The sequence below is a fragment of the Aulostomus chinensis genome, chromosome 3 (assembly GCF_037954235.1).
Source record: "Aulostomus chinensis isolate RoL2024-O1b breed Wild chromosome 3, RoL_Achi_v1.0, whole genome shotgun sequence".
NCBI lineage: Eukaryota > Metazoa > Chordata > Actinopteri > Syngnathiformes > Aulostomidae > Aulostomus > Aulostomus chinensis.
In genome coordinates this window covers 19,279,631-19,295,637 of record NC_141322.1, presented here as the reverse complement: position 1 = coordinate 19,295,637, position 16,007 = coordinate 19,279,631, and positions in this window count along the sequence as shown.

The window sequence follows — 16,007 nt, the reverse complement described above, 5'->3', positions numbered from 1 at the left end:
AATGTTGTTGTTTTTTTTTTGTTGTTGTTATTTTTTAAGTTCAGTCATGTGTTGTGTGTGTCGTCTCCTCCAAAGCGACAGTTATGGGCAATTTTCCCAGAAATGTGTTAACAGACAGAGGGAGGCAGGTGCTTTCCTGTTCTCCCACTGGAGACTGCAACACATGTGGAGAGTGGCTGGGCTGGTCATATTAAACACACCATGTGCACCCGGCATGTGACTGTGTGTGTGTGTGTGTGTGTGTGTGTGTGTGTGCATGTGTGTGCTGCCTGAAACAAGCTTGGAGTGAGACATCTAGTGGTAAATATGGAGTACTTCAATGATAAAAAGCTCTATTACGTCTGACTTACAGTGTGTGTATTTTGAAACAATAAGAAAAACTTTCTATAATCTGGAAGATATAATATTTCTGTGTAAAAAAAAGTGTGTGTGTGTGTGTGTATCAGATTGTGGATATTGCTGCAGTCTGACACCATCTTTCCTGCTGTCATAACAATAGATCTTGCAGTTGATGGTGATCTATCACCTGTCAAGCTATCTCTGCCAGGATATGGTCCGTTGGTCCCATGAGGCAGCAGAAATAATTCACCATTGTTTTGTTTTTTGTTTTTTTTTATGGTGGGTGTCTTCTTTCACGTCTGGTCTGCTGGGGTTGTCTGCTTTTGCTGGACTCCAGAGGATGTTTTATTAACTTTGCCCTGCTATTCGCTGATTATTTGTGCAGGGGATATTCAGGATCTATGAGCAGCATGGTAAAGCTTATCGCAATTAATCTAATGGCTCAGTAATCAAGACATCTGCACACAAGTAAACAGGCCTCTGCAATCCTGCCATGGTTATTAGTGACAAATAATCAGGCTTTTACATTTTGGATCAGCATCAAATTCTGATTCAGTCCCTCATCACAGCAAAGTCCAACATGTAATAGCTGACACTATTTTGCATTTTTTCACTAATTTTGGTCAGTGTCTGACCTAAATAACAGGCAAGACTCATTAATTAATGGATTTTACAGTCGCTTTAATCATACAAGCAGCTATTTATGAGTGAATTTATCTTCAAACGTGCCACTCAACATGTTTTTAACACCTGTGCCTGTACACATGTGCGTAGGCACCCAGGTTACACTGAAGATAAACAGGTTTTATGATGCATGCTGCCTGTTTGAGCCTCTTCACAAATCTCCAGCCTCTTTGTTACTACTAAGCTGGGAGGCGGGACCTGCCAGTGGAGTACAGACAGCAGATTAGGACCTGAATAAAAAAAACAGATTAATGTGTATATATATGTGTGTGTGTGTGTGTGTGTGTGTGTGTGTGTGTGTGTGTGTGTGTGTGTGTGTGTGTGTGTGTAACTACATGCTTGCAAATCTCTGTAAATACCATCCATATGCACTGTATGTTTGCCTTCTCCAAAATCGGGGCAATTTATATTTATGATTAAATACACACTTAACCAACAGCTACCATCTACACACACACACACAAACACACACACACACACACACACACACACACACAATCCCAAACTGTCACTTAAAAGCTTCATAAGCAGATGCAGAATAAACTGCTTGGCTGTGATCCAGCAGCACAAGAATTGCAAAAAGGATGTGAAAGGTGATTGGTGAGGGTACTAACGCGTCATCCCCAGGCGTACGTCTCCTGGGCGCCTCCCTTCACACTCTAATGTTGTGTGTCAACGCCGTTGTACCCTGGACAGACCTCTGTAATCATTCCAGGGCGATCAGCGGGGAAGGATCGCTCTGCAGGACAGCAGTAACAACAAGTTTGTGTCTGAAATTGGCAGATAGAGCACCCATGCAACTTGAATTCAAATCCCTCTTTGGATGTTGTGATGATTCAGTTCAACAAGAGAAACGATTGTGGCAGGGTGCTTATCAAACCCTCCTATGTCTTGGCTGCCTCAAGCATGTCTGCTTCAACTCCATCCACACTTCCGCCCTGAAAATATAATTACAGCGATGGACTCAAAAAAAAAAAAAAAACAGAAAAAAAACAGCAGTCCAATGATCGGACAGCTTTAAATCCAACAGTATAACTCGACAATTTCAACAATTTTATCTGAATGTAAAAGCAGAATTGGGTCCAAAATACAAGTCCTAGTCTTTTACTGGGTTGAACACTGGTGTGTGTGCAGAACTGCAATAGCGATAAAACTAGGATGTAAGTCTTTAGATGTCTGTTTACATCACATTTTACTGACTCTTTGGATTCAGATATAAGGTTTGCATCTCTTCCATGACTTAGAAAATAATTTGGAGTGTGCAGCATTCTAAGCAAGGTGGATAAAATTGAACTGAACTCAACGTGATTCATGTTATATAACTTAACCTTTCCTGGTGGCAATTTAGCTTTAACTTCCACCTTTATTTCTCCAACATTGTAGCTCCTCAATCAGAGACAGGAGACACGGCTGAACGCAGCGCTAGAAATGTTTTGATTGTTTGTTTAGAATGCCTGAAATATAGTGAGATAAATCACTCCCCCTTTTAGTTTCCCAATTGAAAATCCAGGTTTTGGTTAGAGATCTCCTCCCCTCATGTATTCAGATCAACCAAAATACTCTTAACAAATACTAAAATATGTGTCTGACATTGTTTCTGAAGAAAAAAAAACTATCAAATCCTTAAGATGCCACCTACTCATCCTCCTCATAACAAATTCCAGACTAAACAAATGTGTTTTCACTCAAATGTTTAACTGCTGGACTGAGGACGTCTCCTGCTTCTCTATGAAGTCCATTCTCAACTCTTTATTAACAACACAGATGGTTTTAAAGATCCATATTTTACTTTTTATTAAATTTTAGAACAGGATAGGTTCCTCAAATATTTTTGAAGTCACAAATTCAAATGCTAGTAGCTCCGCCTCTTAAAATCTAGATTTTCATTGAGTTTAGAAAAATTTTATAGTTTGACCAATGAATGGGAAAACAGTTTTCAACTGTCAGACTCTGCACATACATTATTCTACACAGCAAAGCCAACTGTGGGTACAAGAGGAACTTGAAATACCACTCTGCCTTCCCAATTTGTGCCTGTCACAGTAACCTTGACCTTTGACCTCCAAAATCTTAGCGGTCCATCCTTGAGGCCTAGTGGATTTGTGCTGAATCTGAGGAAATTCCTGAGATATTGCACGAATGAGAATTGTTGCAGACGGTGCAAGCAAGAGTTTTTAGACTGATGTTTTTGGACAGTTGGTAGTTGGTAGCTGTGGGATGCCGTTAGCTTCAAGCTAAATTTACATGGCAACATGGCTTCTGCTTTCTGAAATCACTAACAAGTAATTCAGCAGTGAAAGAATATCTTCGTGAGCTCCAGACACCTATTTGTAAGGCGTTGAAAGGCAAAACACAGGTTTTGGATGCAGTATCACTTTAAGCTTCTTCTATCTAACACTGGGCTTGAGGACTCCAGGACTCATAGATCCACCTGAATATGACAGACTGCTTTTAGGTATGAGGGTTTCCATCTGTGTGTCTGAGCACGTGCTTTAGCTAAGTACGTCTGATTTTATTCATCGACTGTAGATCAACGTGAATAATAGCAGGAATATCTGTCCTCCTGTCAAACCTGGCAAACAGATGAACATGATGTGGAGAACGGCTGCTGCTGACTGGGCTGGAGATAAAGGGAAAAGAACAGCAGGATTTATAACCGCATGAGGATTTAGAAATTAGCCAGCTTTTTTTTTTTCTTTTTGAAAATGGATGCTGATTTTAGAGGAGATGGGGGCCTTGATTTGAAGTTGCAAAACAGGAGACAAGGGAAGAATTGATCATCATAAAATCTTTTATAGTAAGCAGTTCGGCAGTTTTAAATTGCAAATATTGGAACATAAATGTCTTCATCTGCATATGCGTTTACACATGGGTTTATTCCCTCTCAGAAATGAGCTTAAATAAAGAGACACATGCATTTTCCATCTGCTATGTCCTTGACTTGTCCCGGGAAAGAGAGAAGAGATTTTTCCCCTATTTGTTACTCTAGAGACAGCGACTGGCTGTGACTGTAGCAGAATTTAAAACAGTAAATAAGGGGGTAATGGGCTTTAAGCCTACTGTCATCTCCAGTCTAGTTCTGGCTATCACCCAGGATATTAGCAGATAAATCTGAATGGCTTCCATCTGAGGCAGTGCACAATGATTATTGATCAAACAACCGTGTGTGGAGAGGGGGAGAGGAGCTGAGTTTATTAATTAGGGATTGACAGCCAATTCCCTTCCTTTATTCAGAGACAGACAGCTCAGGAATCCTGATGAGCTGTGCCCCCTGAGCATTTGTCAACGCCGAGCTCCTCTCTGCCAGCAAACACAATAACACTGCGCCGCTAAGAATACACAAGAGCTGGACTGATGACCCCGCTCGGTGCTCATATAGTGTAAACCTGAGCACAATGAGAGATCAGCTGGTTATTCAAGTGTAAAATGACCAGCCATCCCCCTGCTCAGAGCTTCATTTTCTTGGCCTTAAGTGCTGCATGACCCCCTGAATGTTGGCATGAAGTTATCACTTTCTCTATCTGCAGAAGATTTAACACATTAAGTTTCTGACTTTGCTTGTGGTTCAGTTTTGGAGTGAACTTGCTGCCTCACTTTTCTCATTTTTGGTTCATCTTTTTCTCCCTCATCCTGTCTTTCTCACTGTCGCCACACATCCCCTGTCTGTTCTGACAGCTATATGAATGTCCATATGGCTGACTCTAGCAGGATACAGGGCTTTTCAACTGATTGGCTCGCTAAAGGAAAAAAAATTGGCTCTTAACAGTACCTCAGTGTAGAGGAGCACCCTAATCCAGCCACCCTGGGCTGCCAGGCTCCGTTGTTCCCCCTCAGCTCTCCTGCATGCTTCAGTACGGATCTGATCCCCTGCACAATTTCATGCCTGCTTTGCCCTCTTCTCCTGGAGCAAAGCATCAATTACCCTCATAAAATAAATTCTGCCCCCCCCTCAAGCTTCTGCCAAACACCCCCACACACACACACACCCCCACACTCTCATATCTACTTTTAACTTGATGCGCACCTCTCTCTCACGCTTACAGAGGTGTACTCCTCTCAGCATCATCAAATCAAAGTCAACAATTTAAGAAGGTGTTTGAAAAATATCCATTATCCACTCAAGAAAATCTCTGATACACACGAAGTATCAATTCAAAGTATTCACTTAGTCAAACACCCTTGGGATAAGGAGAAATGTTTTATTTTTTCACAAATATCAAAGAGAAGCATTAAGTTTCAATTCCAGACTCATAACCAGACTGTGCAGCAGGACAACTCACTTACTCCCTGACCCTTGACCTCTATCTCTGCCAGGCTAATCCCAGGTTAATGACTGGACCAAAAGATGTCAAAAGGGGAAAACACAGTCACAGCGGCACACACAACCACACACACATTCATGACACTCCAGTACTGCGTTTCTAAATACAGTGCAGGTGACATCTTCTCTTGCCGTACACATTATCATGCATAAATTTATCTTGCTGCTGTTCCCTCCCAGTGCCAGGGTCCCTCCAATTCATTTACAGAATTAGTTCCAAAGACATTTATTTTTAGATTAATGCATGCATTACTTATGGGAAGGCAAAGTATCTGCAAAAAAAAGAAAACAAAATGGCACGTCAGGATTGTCTGCAAACAGCTCAGCACCAGTACAAAGAGTCGAGGAACAAAAGCAATGAAAGGTGAAATAAACCCTAACTTTTGCCTCATCACAGAGAGCATAAAGATGTGAGTAAATATGTTATAGTGTGGTGACTTTACAATAAAATTTATAGCTGTGACCTATGCTAAGCTAAATTGAATCTACAATGCAGTCAATAACCAGCAGGCCAAGATTTGATTTGAGCAATTAAAAGTGTAATGGCTGCTAACGGTCAATGGCAATTCATTACCCAGTCTCACTCTAACAGTCAATTACACAGAACAATGTTTTTTGTAACACGCTAGTTTTCTTTTTCTGTTAATGACATGTCCAGTGTTTTTTTCTCAGAGTTTCAAAGCATTCATTGCATAATTGGAAGGTCTTCATGTAAGAATCTACTCTTTCCTATCGTGTGCGTGCGTGCGTGCGTGCATTTCTTTGTACACTTGTTATTGCATTTGTGCATGAACATTTGCATATTTGAGTCAGGACAAAAATACATTACATATCCTTTGAGATCGAGTTGAGTTTATTCTTTCTGACTTGCGACTGAAAGAAGTGAATCAGACTGAAAGCACAGTTTGAAACAAAATACAAAAACAAAAGTCGCATGCAAAACACAAAAACAAAATTGAAAACAAAAACCCCTTTACTGACCTTGACTGTTTTATCGTCTCTTTCTCAGTCAGGAACACAAGCAGGTTGACAACATCTGCTCTGTAAATGGAGGCTCGAAATGGAAGGGAACATTACAAGCATGAGATACTCCATCAATATAATTACATCCATATGAACACATGTGAAGATGTAACAGGCTGCCGTCAGAGGACTCAGGGATCGCGTTCTTTCTTGTGGAGGGAAATGATAAACAGGAACTCCTTGGTGCACAAGTCAACCACTCTCTACTATCTGCCTTGGCTTTGCATTTATCTGCAAAGAATCCTGTGTACATATCCTGGAAATGCCTTGAGATTTGAAAAGTTAATTACGGCATCAAATTAAGTGTGTGACAAGTGCCAATAGAAGGCCAGTGGACGGCTCTTTAATCCCCTTTACTCCCTGGACTCTCCTCCAGGGCACCTCAAGCACCACCTCAGCCTCTGTTTACCAAATTTAAAAAAAAAAACCAACAACATACAAAATCCCTGCTAGAAGGCAATCAACAAGCCTGTGGTTTACACGACTCCATTCCCCCCACTTGTTTGTTTGTTATTGAAAGGAGAGTGATGCATGATTTAATTGAATGAGGTCCCTTTTTGCTGCCAGTTTAAGGGGTGAATTTGATTGCAGTTTTAATTAACCGGCGTAGTTCGCCCCTTTCATCGGTCTAAGGGATTACAATTATGAGCACAATGAGGCAGCAGTCATGTGGTGATTTGGTCATTTGTACTCAAGTGAGGGCTGTTCATCTGGGCCTTTTAAGATTCCTGAACCTTTCACAGACACAGGAAAGGTGGCTGCAGCGGGAATTCCGGATCATATTTAATCCAGGATATGAAGATGCTTGGAGAGAAAAACAATTTGATATTGTTATTGTTAAAATACTACTTCTGGAGTTGGTTAATACCAGTCCACTTATTCAGGCTAGACTGAAACAGTTCAACAACAGTAGAGTGAATTCCTATTAAACAGCGATGGAATCAACATTCATGGTACCCTCAGGATTGATCCCGGTGACACCGATCGCACCTTGATTGTTCTTCTTTTAGTACCTGTACGTTTGCACTTATCTTTCATTTATGAGTCAAGAAATGGTAGAGCAGCTATTTCAAAATTACAAGGACGTGACAACTTTTGTCAAATATGGTTGTCACCCTCCCCAGAGCCAGACGAGAAGATGGATACACTTCCGTCCTACGGTATGTGTGTACATAAGAAAGCTGAGACCTACAGAGATTAGCTATCTGCTCGTTAGCTTAGCACAATGAGGTGGATGGGAAATGTTAGCAAAAATCATTAGATACACTTTCAAACAGTCTTTCCCTGCATTAATATAATTGAGGTTTTGCAAAAATTCTACATGCACTTGCACATTTAGATTGTGAGACAATGTAAGTTTGGATCAGAACGACTTTGTCGCAGAAGCAGAGAGTGCAGCATTTGACGCAGCCTCTCAAAAGCCCATTTAAACTTCGGCCAACGAATCAAAACTCTGTTGAGAACTAAAAGAGTGACTGTGACTGATAATTCGGTCTAATTTTGTAAGAGAGAATGGTGATTATTACTTCAGGACAAATCAAGATACTTAACCTCGTTATTTGATGACAATTGACAAAGGTGTGCTGACACTTCCCATCCACTACCATTCATTGTCGGGTGGTGTTTGTGGGTCTCAGTTTACTAAAGCACACACACACACACACACACACACACACACACACACACAAAGGAGAGAAGGGTATCGATCTTCTTGTCTGGCTCTAGGGAGGATGGAAAAGGGACATATTTACAGAAAAGTTATCATATCTATTATACAGCTACAAATATTTTTAAACCAACAAATTGTATGTATGTATGTGCAAATAGTCAGAAGCAGTGTCAAAACACTCATCCAATATCAACATAATATTTGATAGTGCTCTCAAATTTAATCATTAAACATCATTACCTATTAGTGCTGGCAAATTTACACATTTTCACATCGTCCAATACAACAACTCCACAAACAGCTTCAAACTACCGATAGTCAGAGCAAAAAACTGAACAAGCCCGGAAAATGTGATCCTTTCTAAATAAAAAGACATTGAAGGAGAATGAAGATTATCAATCCATCCATCCATCCATTTTCTATACCTCTTATCTGTCAAGGGTCGGGGGGGGGGTCTATCCCAACTGATATTAGACGAGAGGCGGGGTTGATCCTGGACGGATCGCCAGTCTGTCGCAGTGCTATCAGGAGCAATTAGGGGCTCAGTATCCTGCTCAAGGTTACTTCAACATGGTCACCAGGGGAGGTGAGGATTGAACCAGTGACCTTTCGGTTGCTGGACGACCACTCTACCTCTGAGCCATGACGCCCCCATGAATTAAGATTAGTTGTCCATGGTAACAATAAAAACAATACTGGAGATCAACCAGGTGTGTGATATTGGGATTTACTCACTTTAATTTGTCACAATAAAGGGGGGGGGGGGGTCATTTGAACACAGATATATTGTTAATTCAAGTTCAATATTAATTTATCTAAGTCGGCCACAAGAGCAATCAATATTCTGTAGAGTCATCACGTGCACTTTGTATACTTAACAGATGACGTTCAACCTCTCTCTCTCTCTCTCTCTCTCTCTCTCTCTCTCTCTCTCTCTCTCTCTCTCTCTCTCTCTCTCTGTCAGTGCTGCTTACTCTCAGACAAGGACAAGAGGGTGAAGCGGACACAGAGAGTCTCCCCCCCTCCCAAACTGTAAATGAGGGGCACTGGTGTAGATCAGCGCCCCTAGGCAAATGGGTTGTGTCAGCTCACAGAGAGCATCATCATCACGCTGCTTAGTTTAGAATGGCACTCCACTGGGAGGAGCGAACTAATGCATTATAATACACACACGCGCACACACACGCGCGCGCGCACACACACACACACACACACACACACGCACACACACACAGCAACATATCAGAGAGAGGTCACTAGAGACATGGAAGAGACTTGACAGAATTTAGACAGAATAAAGAATAAAATCAAGTGAAGGCTGCATTACCTTCAGACCTCCTTCAACTGGATTGCCCATGCACGCACACACACACACACACACACACACACACACACACACGCACACACACACTGATCCTATTGACTTGCTTGTACTTTTTGAAGGTCTGAATGGTACATTTACCACAATGAGGAATGTTGTGTCATTGTTCTGGTAAAATCTTTTTTTCAAATAAAATTGTGTCATAAAACATATATGCAGTTGTTTTTTTAAACATGATGTCCTGTTCTGAAATTATAACTTTTTGGGAGCCTAAATTCAACTTGCAGCTAAAAATGTTCTAAGAACAACAGGACATAGCAGCCCCTGGTTCAATTCCTAGATGGCCAAACAATTTGCAGCCATTATCTCTCCACCCTCCTTCCTGTTTCTTTTGTCCTCTCTTTTCATTACATAATAATATGGTCGATACATTTTTACAACCGGAAAAATCCAGCTGGGTTGCTTTTTCCTCAAAAGGTAGGCAAATTCACACATATACCTGACAAACACACACAAACACTCACACTGAGGCACAGATCCAACATTTGGTTTCAAATTAAATATATAACAGCATTTATTGACTTCCGTCCCGCTTCATTCCGTCAGTCTTTCCGCCTCTCCTCCGTGCAGCTTTGTGATACAGCACAGGGCCCTTGTGACCGCGTGAGTTTAATGGCACACTGATGAGGTCAAAGAGAGGGGGGGAGGCAGGTTAATTGGGAGCTGCTCTGCAAATCTCAAGTTGAACGATGATTACAAATGTTAACGGGGGAAAAAAACAGGATAAATATAGCGTCCAGTGCAGCTGAATAGGAATGTGGAGCAGTGTGACGACAGCGCCAGTCTCCCCTGGAGATGGTATCTCTGAGAATTAGGTTATGATTCTGTGCTTGATAAAGGAAAGGACAATTATCACCTCTCAAGTCCAAGCACCGTGATTGATAAAACCTCTCCTGGGCTCTGGCTGTTGTCACCACGGTCAGACGCAGTCAAAGGTGAAAGTAGCATTCATCCACTAACTGATGTAACTGAATGGTTTTTATTGCACTTTTATGTTTTAAAGCCAGAGGAGCAGGTGATAAGTACAGTACATTTGCTGGAGGTGTTGGAGGCTCAAGGTCATCCGATATTCAGGCTTTATACTCACGAGCCACTAAAAACATGACTGTTGTGAAATGCATACCTTAGGTTTGCAGCATAAATCCACCTATTTAGCATTCATAAACAGAATAAAACGTTTCAGTGATTCAAACGAAAACACATTCATGGTATTTTAACCATAGATGACATTATACGTATAAGAAGAAAAATGATCATTATTTATAGCAGTGTTTTAATGTTATTTTCATTTTTATCCGTTCAGCTGAGTTTTTGTGTAAAAGGTTTTTACAAATACAAGAAAAAGAGAATAATGCATCTACCTACAAGCTAGCAAAAGACAATGCCAATCAGGCTAAGGCTACACCAGAATAAAGGAGAAGGCATTAGTATTATTTTAGGAAAAAATAATTTTACAATCTGTAATCGTTCTGAAAGTACTGGGTACTCAAAGGGCACAGTGTTAACCTCCTGCAGTACCTATAGAATTTTTTTTTTTTTTTAAATAACATCTTTTGCGGTTGTTGGTGAAAGAAAAGTAGTTCCTCTTTTTTCATGACAGCTGTGACAATCCATTTTTGCAGGTGTACCTTCTGAAGGTAAATAAGGTTTAGCTGGAGACATTTTTGAACAACTCAAGATTCCACTGTGTGTATTAACAGTGAGGGAGAACAGCATAAACATGAGGAAAAGAGTACTCTCCCATTAACTTGTTTTCCCCATGGAATCCTTCATTGTCACAGAAATTTAGATCACCAATGTCATATCAATATACACATCCATATATTTCACTATTTTTGTTTCTCAAGTCTAAGAAATCACGTGGTGTCTGGGAATCACAGTGCAAGAAACACAGCTAAAGCGTTAGCGTTCAGCGTCTGCTGTTGTAGTAGATTCCACTTTGTTAACATTGACACATTTAATTCTCTCTTCTACTTGGTACGGTCATTTTCTAAATTCAAAACTGTTCCCATGAAAAAAAAAAAAAACAGAATCCCAGCAGGATATTTGCACTACACTGTCCAGGACAAAGATAGACATTTCAGTGAATAATATGCAAATGAAAGTGCTTCTCCTCAGATCAGCTGCTGGAGAGCTGCTGCGGCTGCACTTTCACAGAATCATCCATATGAATTTCTGCCCTCTGTGATGCTGCTCAGAGGCTCAAAATGTCAGAGGAACATTAGGAAACACTGAGCGCCGTTTCCCGGTGGAGACCTTATCTATGAGAGGTGTTTGTGTAATGGCGTTTTGCAGCCTGGTCCTTCAGGTCACACTGTCTGGAGCAAACAGAGAAAAAAAACTAGTGAGAAAGATTCAAAGGAAGAAGAGATGGGGCCGAAGAGAAGAGAGTTATGAATTGTAGGTTATTGGCCTTCTCATACATTATGTGTTGGCTTTGCTGTGCACTGCCTCCCAGTGGGAGTGTCTTACTGATGTGGGACTGAAGGCAGGAATACAAAAGATGTATATAAAAAAAACAAAACAATGCACATCCACATTGTTGGATTTTTGTTGTTGTCTTGTTGGAAGTGCTGCATCAATTCTGATCTCCAAAGCTTCTTTCTTTTCTCGTTTTGTGCACTCACACTGGCACACGCACGCACACACACATGCACGCACACAAACACACACACACACACACGAGCACACACTCAAAATCCCATTTTTGAGAATTTCTCCACCCACATTCCTTTCCACATAGAGATAGTGGCACATGTATAATTGCAGTGTGCAACAGTGCGCACCTTAGAGGAAATAATTACCACTATAAAAAGAGCAATTACTAACCTGGCAGAGAGTTGTGGTGGATTTTAATTCTTCTGCCAGTAACGTCTGCTTGCATACCGTTCTTTGTTTGTTTGACTAATGGTTTCTTTTGAAGGATAAACAAGCCACATTTACCAAAACTAAAATGCTGTCTGTGTCGCACACACATTTAGAAGTAAAACATAGCTTGCAGGTTCTTTGACAGTCACAGTGAGCAGAGGGAGAGAAACACGGCTGAAGGTTTATAAGAATTTGATTCATGTGAGCAAATATTCAAAAGCTTCATAGGAACTGACTATTGCGATGCGCCAGCTCCAATTCAATTTTTAACATCCAGGTTTGATTAGCTCGTGTGTTACTTCGATCCCTTTCATGTGTTATGAATAAACGCACGGCAAATGGGCTGTTAGTAAAGGACAGTTATCCATTTTCTTCTTAAACATCGTTACGAGAGGATCACTAAAGTGATAAGCAGGCCGAGGTGAGTGAGCAAGTGAGTGGCTTTGTGATTTCCATTACATCCGCTCAGCTCTGTGAAGAAAATTAAAAGATGCATTAAGGCACACAGTCACGGACACACGCCATTAAAGAAAAGAAAAGAGGAAATAACTGCAGCAATTTTTTTACTTCTTCCAGCAAATCACTCTGTTAGAGAATTAATCACAATCTGTTCCCTGCCTGCCTCACAGAATACGACCATCTATCAAAGCCGGCGCTTGTCCTTACCAGGCCACAGCATTCACTAGTGCTCTCATAACTATTGTCTCTGGGCTTCAATGCTCTGATTGATTTTACAAGACAGCTACTGGGGATTATCATCTGGCATCATTTCCTGCGTGTAATTACACAGTATTGACTAACGCTAACCAATAGTCAAAGTAAAGGAACAGGTAGCAATTCCTCAGACGTCAGAAGAAATGTGTTAAAATTCAAGAGCAGCAACTTACTTAGACTCATTGTTTAGCTTCTTGAATGCAACTTTACAGTTTTGGTTCACTCTCAAGTCTCATTTTTCACTCTTTTTTGGAAGCAGTAGGAAGATGTTTATAGAGAAATATCTCACTCAAAAAAAAAACAAAAAAAACCCCCCAACATTCCAGACTTCCTGCTAAGCACCAAAGTCCAAACATTTTCTGGCAGATACAGAGCATTTAGTGGAGCAGTGAGAGCCAGGTTTCCCTCAGGAGTTGACAGGGCCCAAAAATAGAGCAAGTACAGAGGAATATTGGAGTTATATATACCATACAGACAAAAAGATGACGACAAATGAAAGATAATGCTGCTGTGGTACTGCCAGATGTTTAAATAAAGCTTAAAAGTTTGCTGAATCAACTTCAAATAATCCAGAGAGCACTCTGAGAGGGCGTATCTCCACCAAAGAGGCTTTGTGGATACAGGAATATAGTCGAAATCTGTTCATTAATATTCTTCCCAACCACCAAAAATCTGAATCATCAATCCTGAACCCAATATCAGGGAGCTTAATAATTATGTCTCTGATGAGAATACACATCAATAATTTCATCAAAATATGCTCCGATATTTCCAGAGATATCAAACTGAAAATGCATCACAGATCCAGAATATAATCAAGATGATTTCCCGAAACATTCTTCTTTCAACCTCTTCTTGATTTGATTGAAATCCATCTCTGACCTATCAGAAAAATACAGCTCTCAGGGTTCAAAATCTACTACTCATCTAGAACACCTCGAAAAAATGAGCCATTTATTTCTTCTAATGTTACTCTGGGGTGAACAATATTGATATAAATATGTTGCATGGTCACAGCATTTTTGCAGCCTCAATTGGCCACAGATTCATTGATACATTTTCAGTCACTAAACATCTACAAGTGAAGCTGCACTAAAGCCACCCTCCAGTTTCACTGGTATTAGCAAGATAGCTAGGAAGACAATTTACATTATTATGCTAAGGCCTCTACATTTAAAATTTGTAAACTAGGTTCTATATACAGTACATAGGAGTCTGCTGATGTGACTTATTGTTTTCCGGGTATTAGCCGAACCACGTGAATTTTCAGAGAAACACATTGTCACGACAATAGTAATAGTAACATTCCCTCTCCTGTAGTATCGTTTAGTTACCAACATGCATTCCTCAAGCTTTCACGATGTATTTTTTTTCTATTTTTTTTTAATGGAAAGAAAAGTTTCCCTCTGATTCTTGTATTTAACTGCAGCCATACATTTCATGCAAAACTGACTATGAGATCATTAATAAAAAAAGACCTTCCCCTCCATCTATCCGGTGTCAAATACAGCAACAGTTTGTGTGTATGTCTTCAAGCAAGTCGTAGTTTGGGAGGGAGGCCAGGCATTAAATATTACAAGAGCACAGCCGTGATCACATTCCCACAATTGAGTATGCTAACAGATTGCTTGCTGGGTTAGGGAGCGATCAGCATCACTCCTGCTAGCAGTTTAAGTAACACAATCTGGTGTCTAATTTCAAACAGCTGTCTGCTCCGCCACAGGACAGGAGCTGGGGCAGAGGGCCAGAAACACCTTGATGGTTCTTGGCCTGCAAAATGAAGATGAACACTTTATATGAATTTGCATTGAGCAGTTTCAACACTCTCCAGTGTCTGTCTGCAAGGCTGCTGGCTGTAACAGTCAGTTATGTGGTGTAGAGTTTAACATGGAGGAGGAATACTGGTTATAACTGGGGATGAATGACACAACTCTATATGTTAACTATATATCACCTACTGTATATAACCCCTTTTTATTCGTGAAGTATTTCACTAAAAATACCGTAAAATTTCAGTTCACAAGAAAATTAAGAAATTGGATTTCATTTTTGTCTTGATTTAATGTTTATAATCCTGTTAACTAATGTGGAGTGTGTGTGTGTGTGTGTGTGTGTGTGTGTGTGTGTGTGTGTGTGTGTGTGTGTGTGTGTGTGTGTGTGTGTGTGTGTGTGTGTGTTTACGGATGCATGTGTATCAGCGCTCATACGTGCTTCCCCACAACGTGTGTATGCCTCCATGGCTGTTCCCTCCCTAACTAGGTTTGCTGGGGTAAATTGAGTGTGTGACTACATATAATTCACTCTCAGAACAGCTCCATTTCCCTCTACCCGCCTGCTTGGTCACACTGATTCAATGCACCAGTAGCAGCACAAAATCCATACCAATAAATATCACCTCCAAGGGTTGCATGTCCCATCGGCCAGGGATGCCCCCTCCAGAAACCAACCCATACTTGGTTAGCCACAAGCAGCAGCCAGCCCCTCGGTGCTGATCTCAGGGTGCTTTTACCCTTTTTTTCCCCATCATGGTTTATTGTTATGATTACTTAACCCGGGACAGAGCTTTCAGAGCACATTCACACTCATCCACAACTGTCATCAATGTGATTATAATATGTTGTCAAACCCACAGGGTTGACTGCGCTGGTCATCTCATTTGGTCTGTAATGACCGAACGCTGTCTTCATGATTGATTCTGCTTATTTGATGAGCATCTCGAAGAGGGTCACAGGCCAGCCTGAGATCAGCCGCAGCAATGCACTGATGTGATGCATGCACCATTTCTACAGGTAACAATCTGGATTTTATACATAACAGTCCCTTCACACACCATTAAGCTGCCCAGGGTCTTCACGTCATTATCGATTCTCAAAGGCTACACGGGCTGTAAACGTTCCAGGTGCCCTTCAGATATCACAGCTTATCATCCTGTGGGACACTCAAGCGGTAGAAAAAAGGTTTTACCGTGCAGAGAGATACACTTTCATAATTTCATGTAAACCACACAT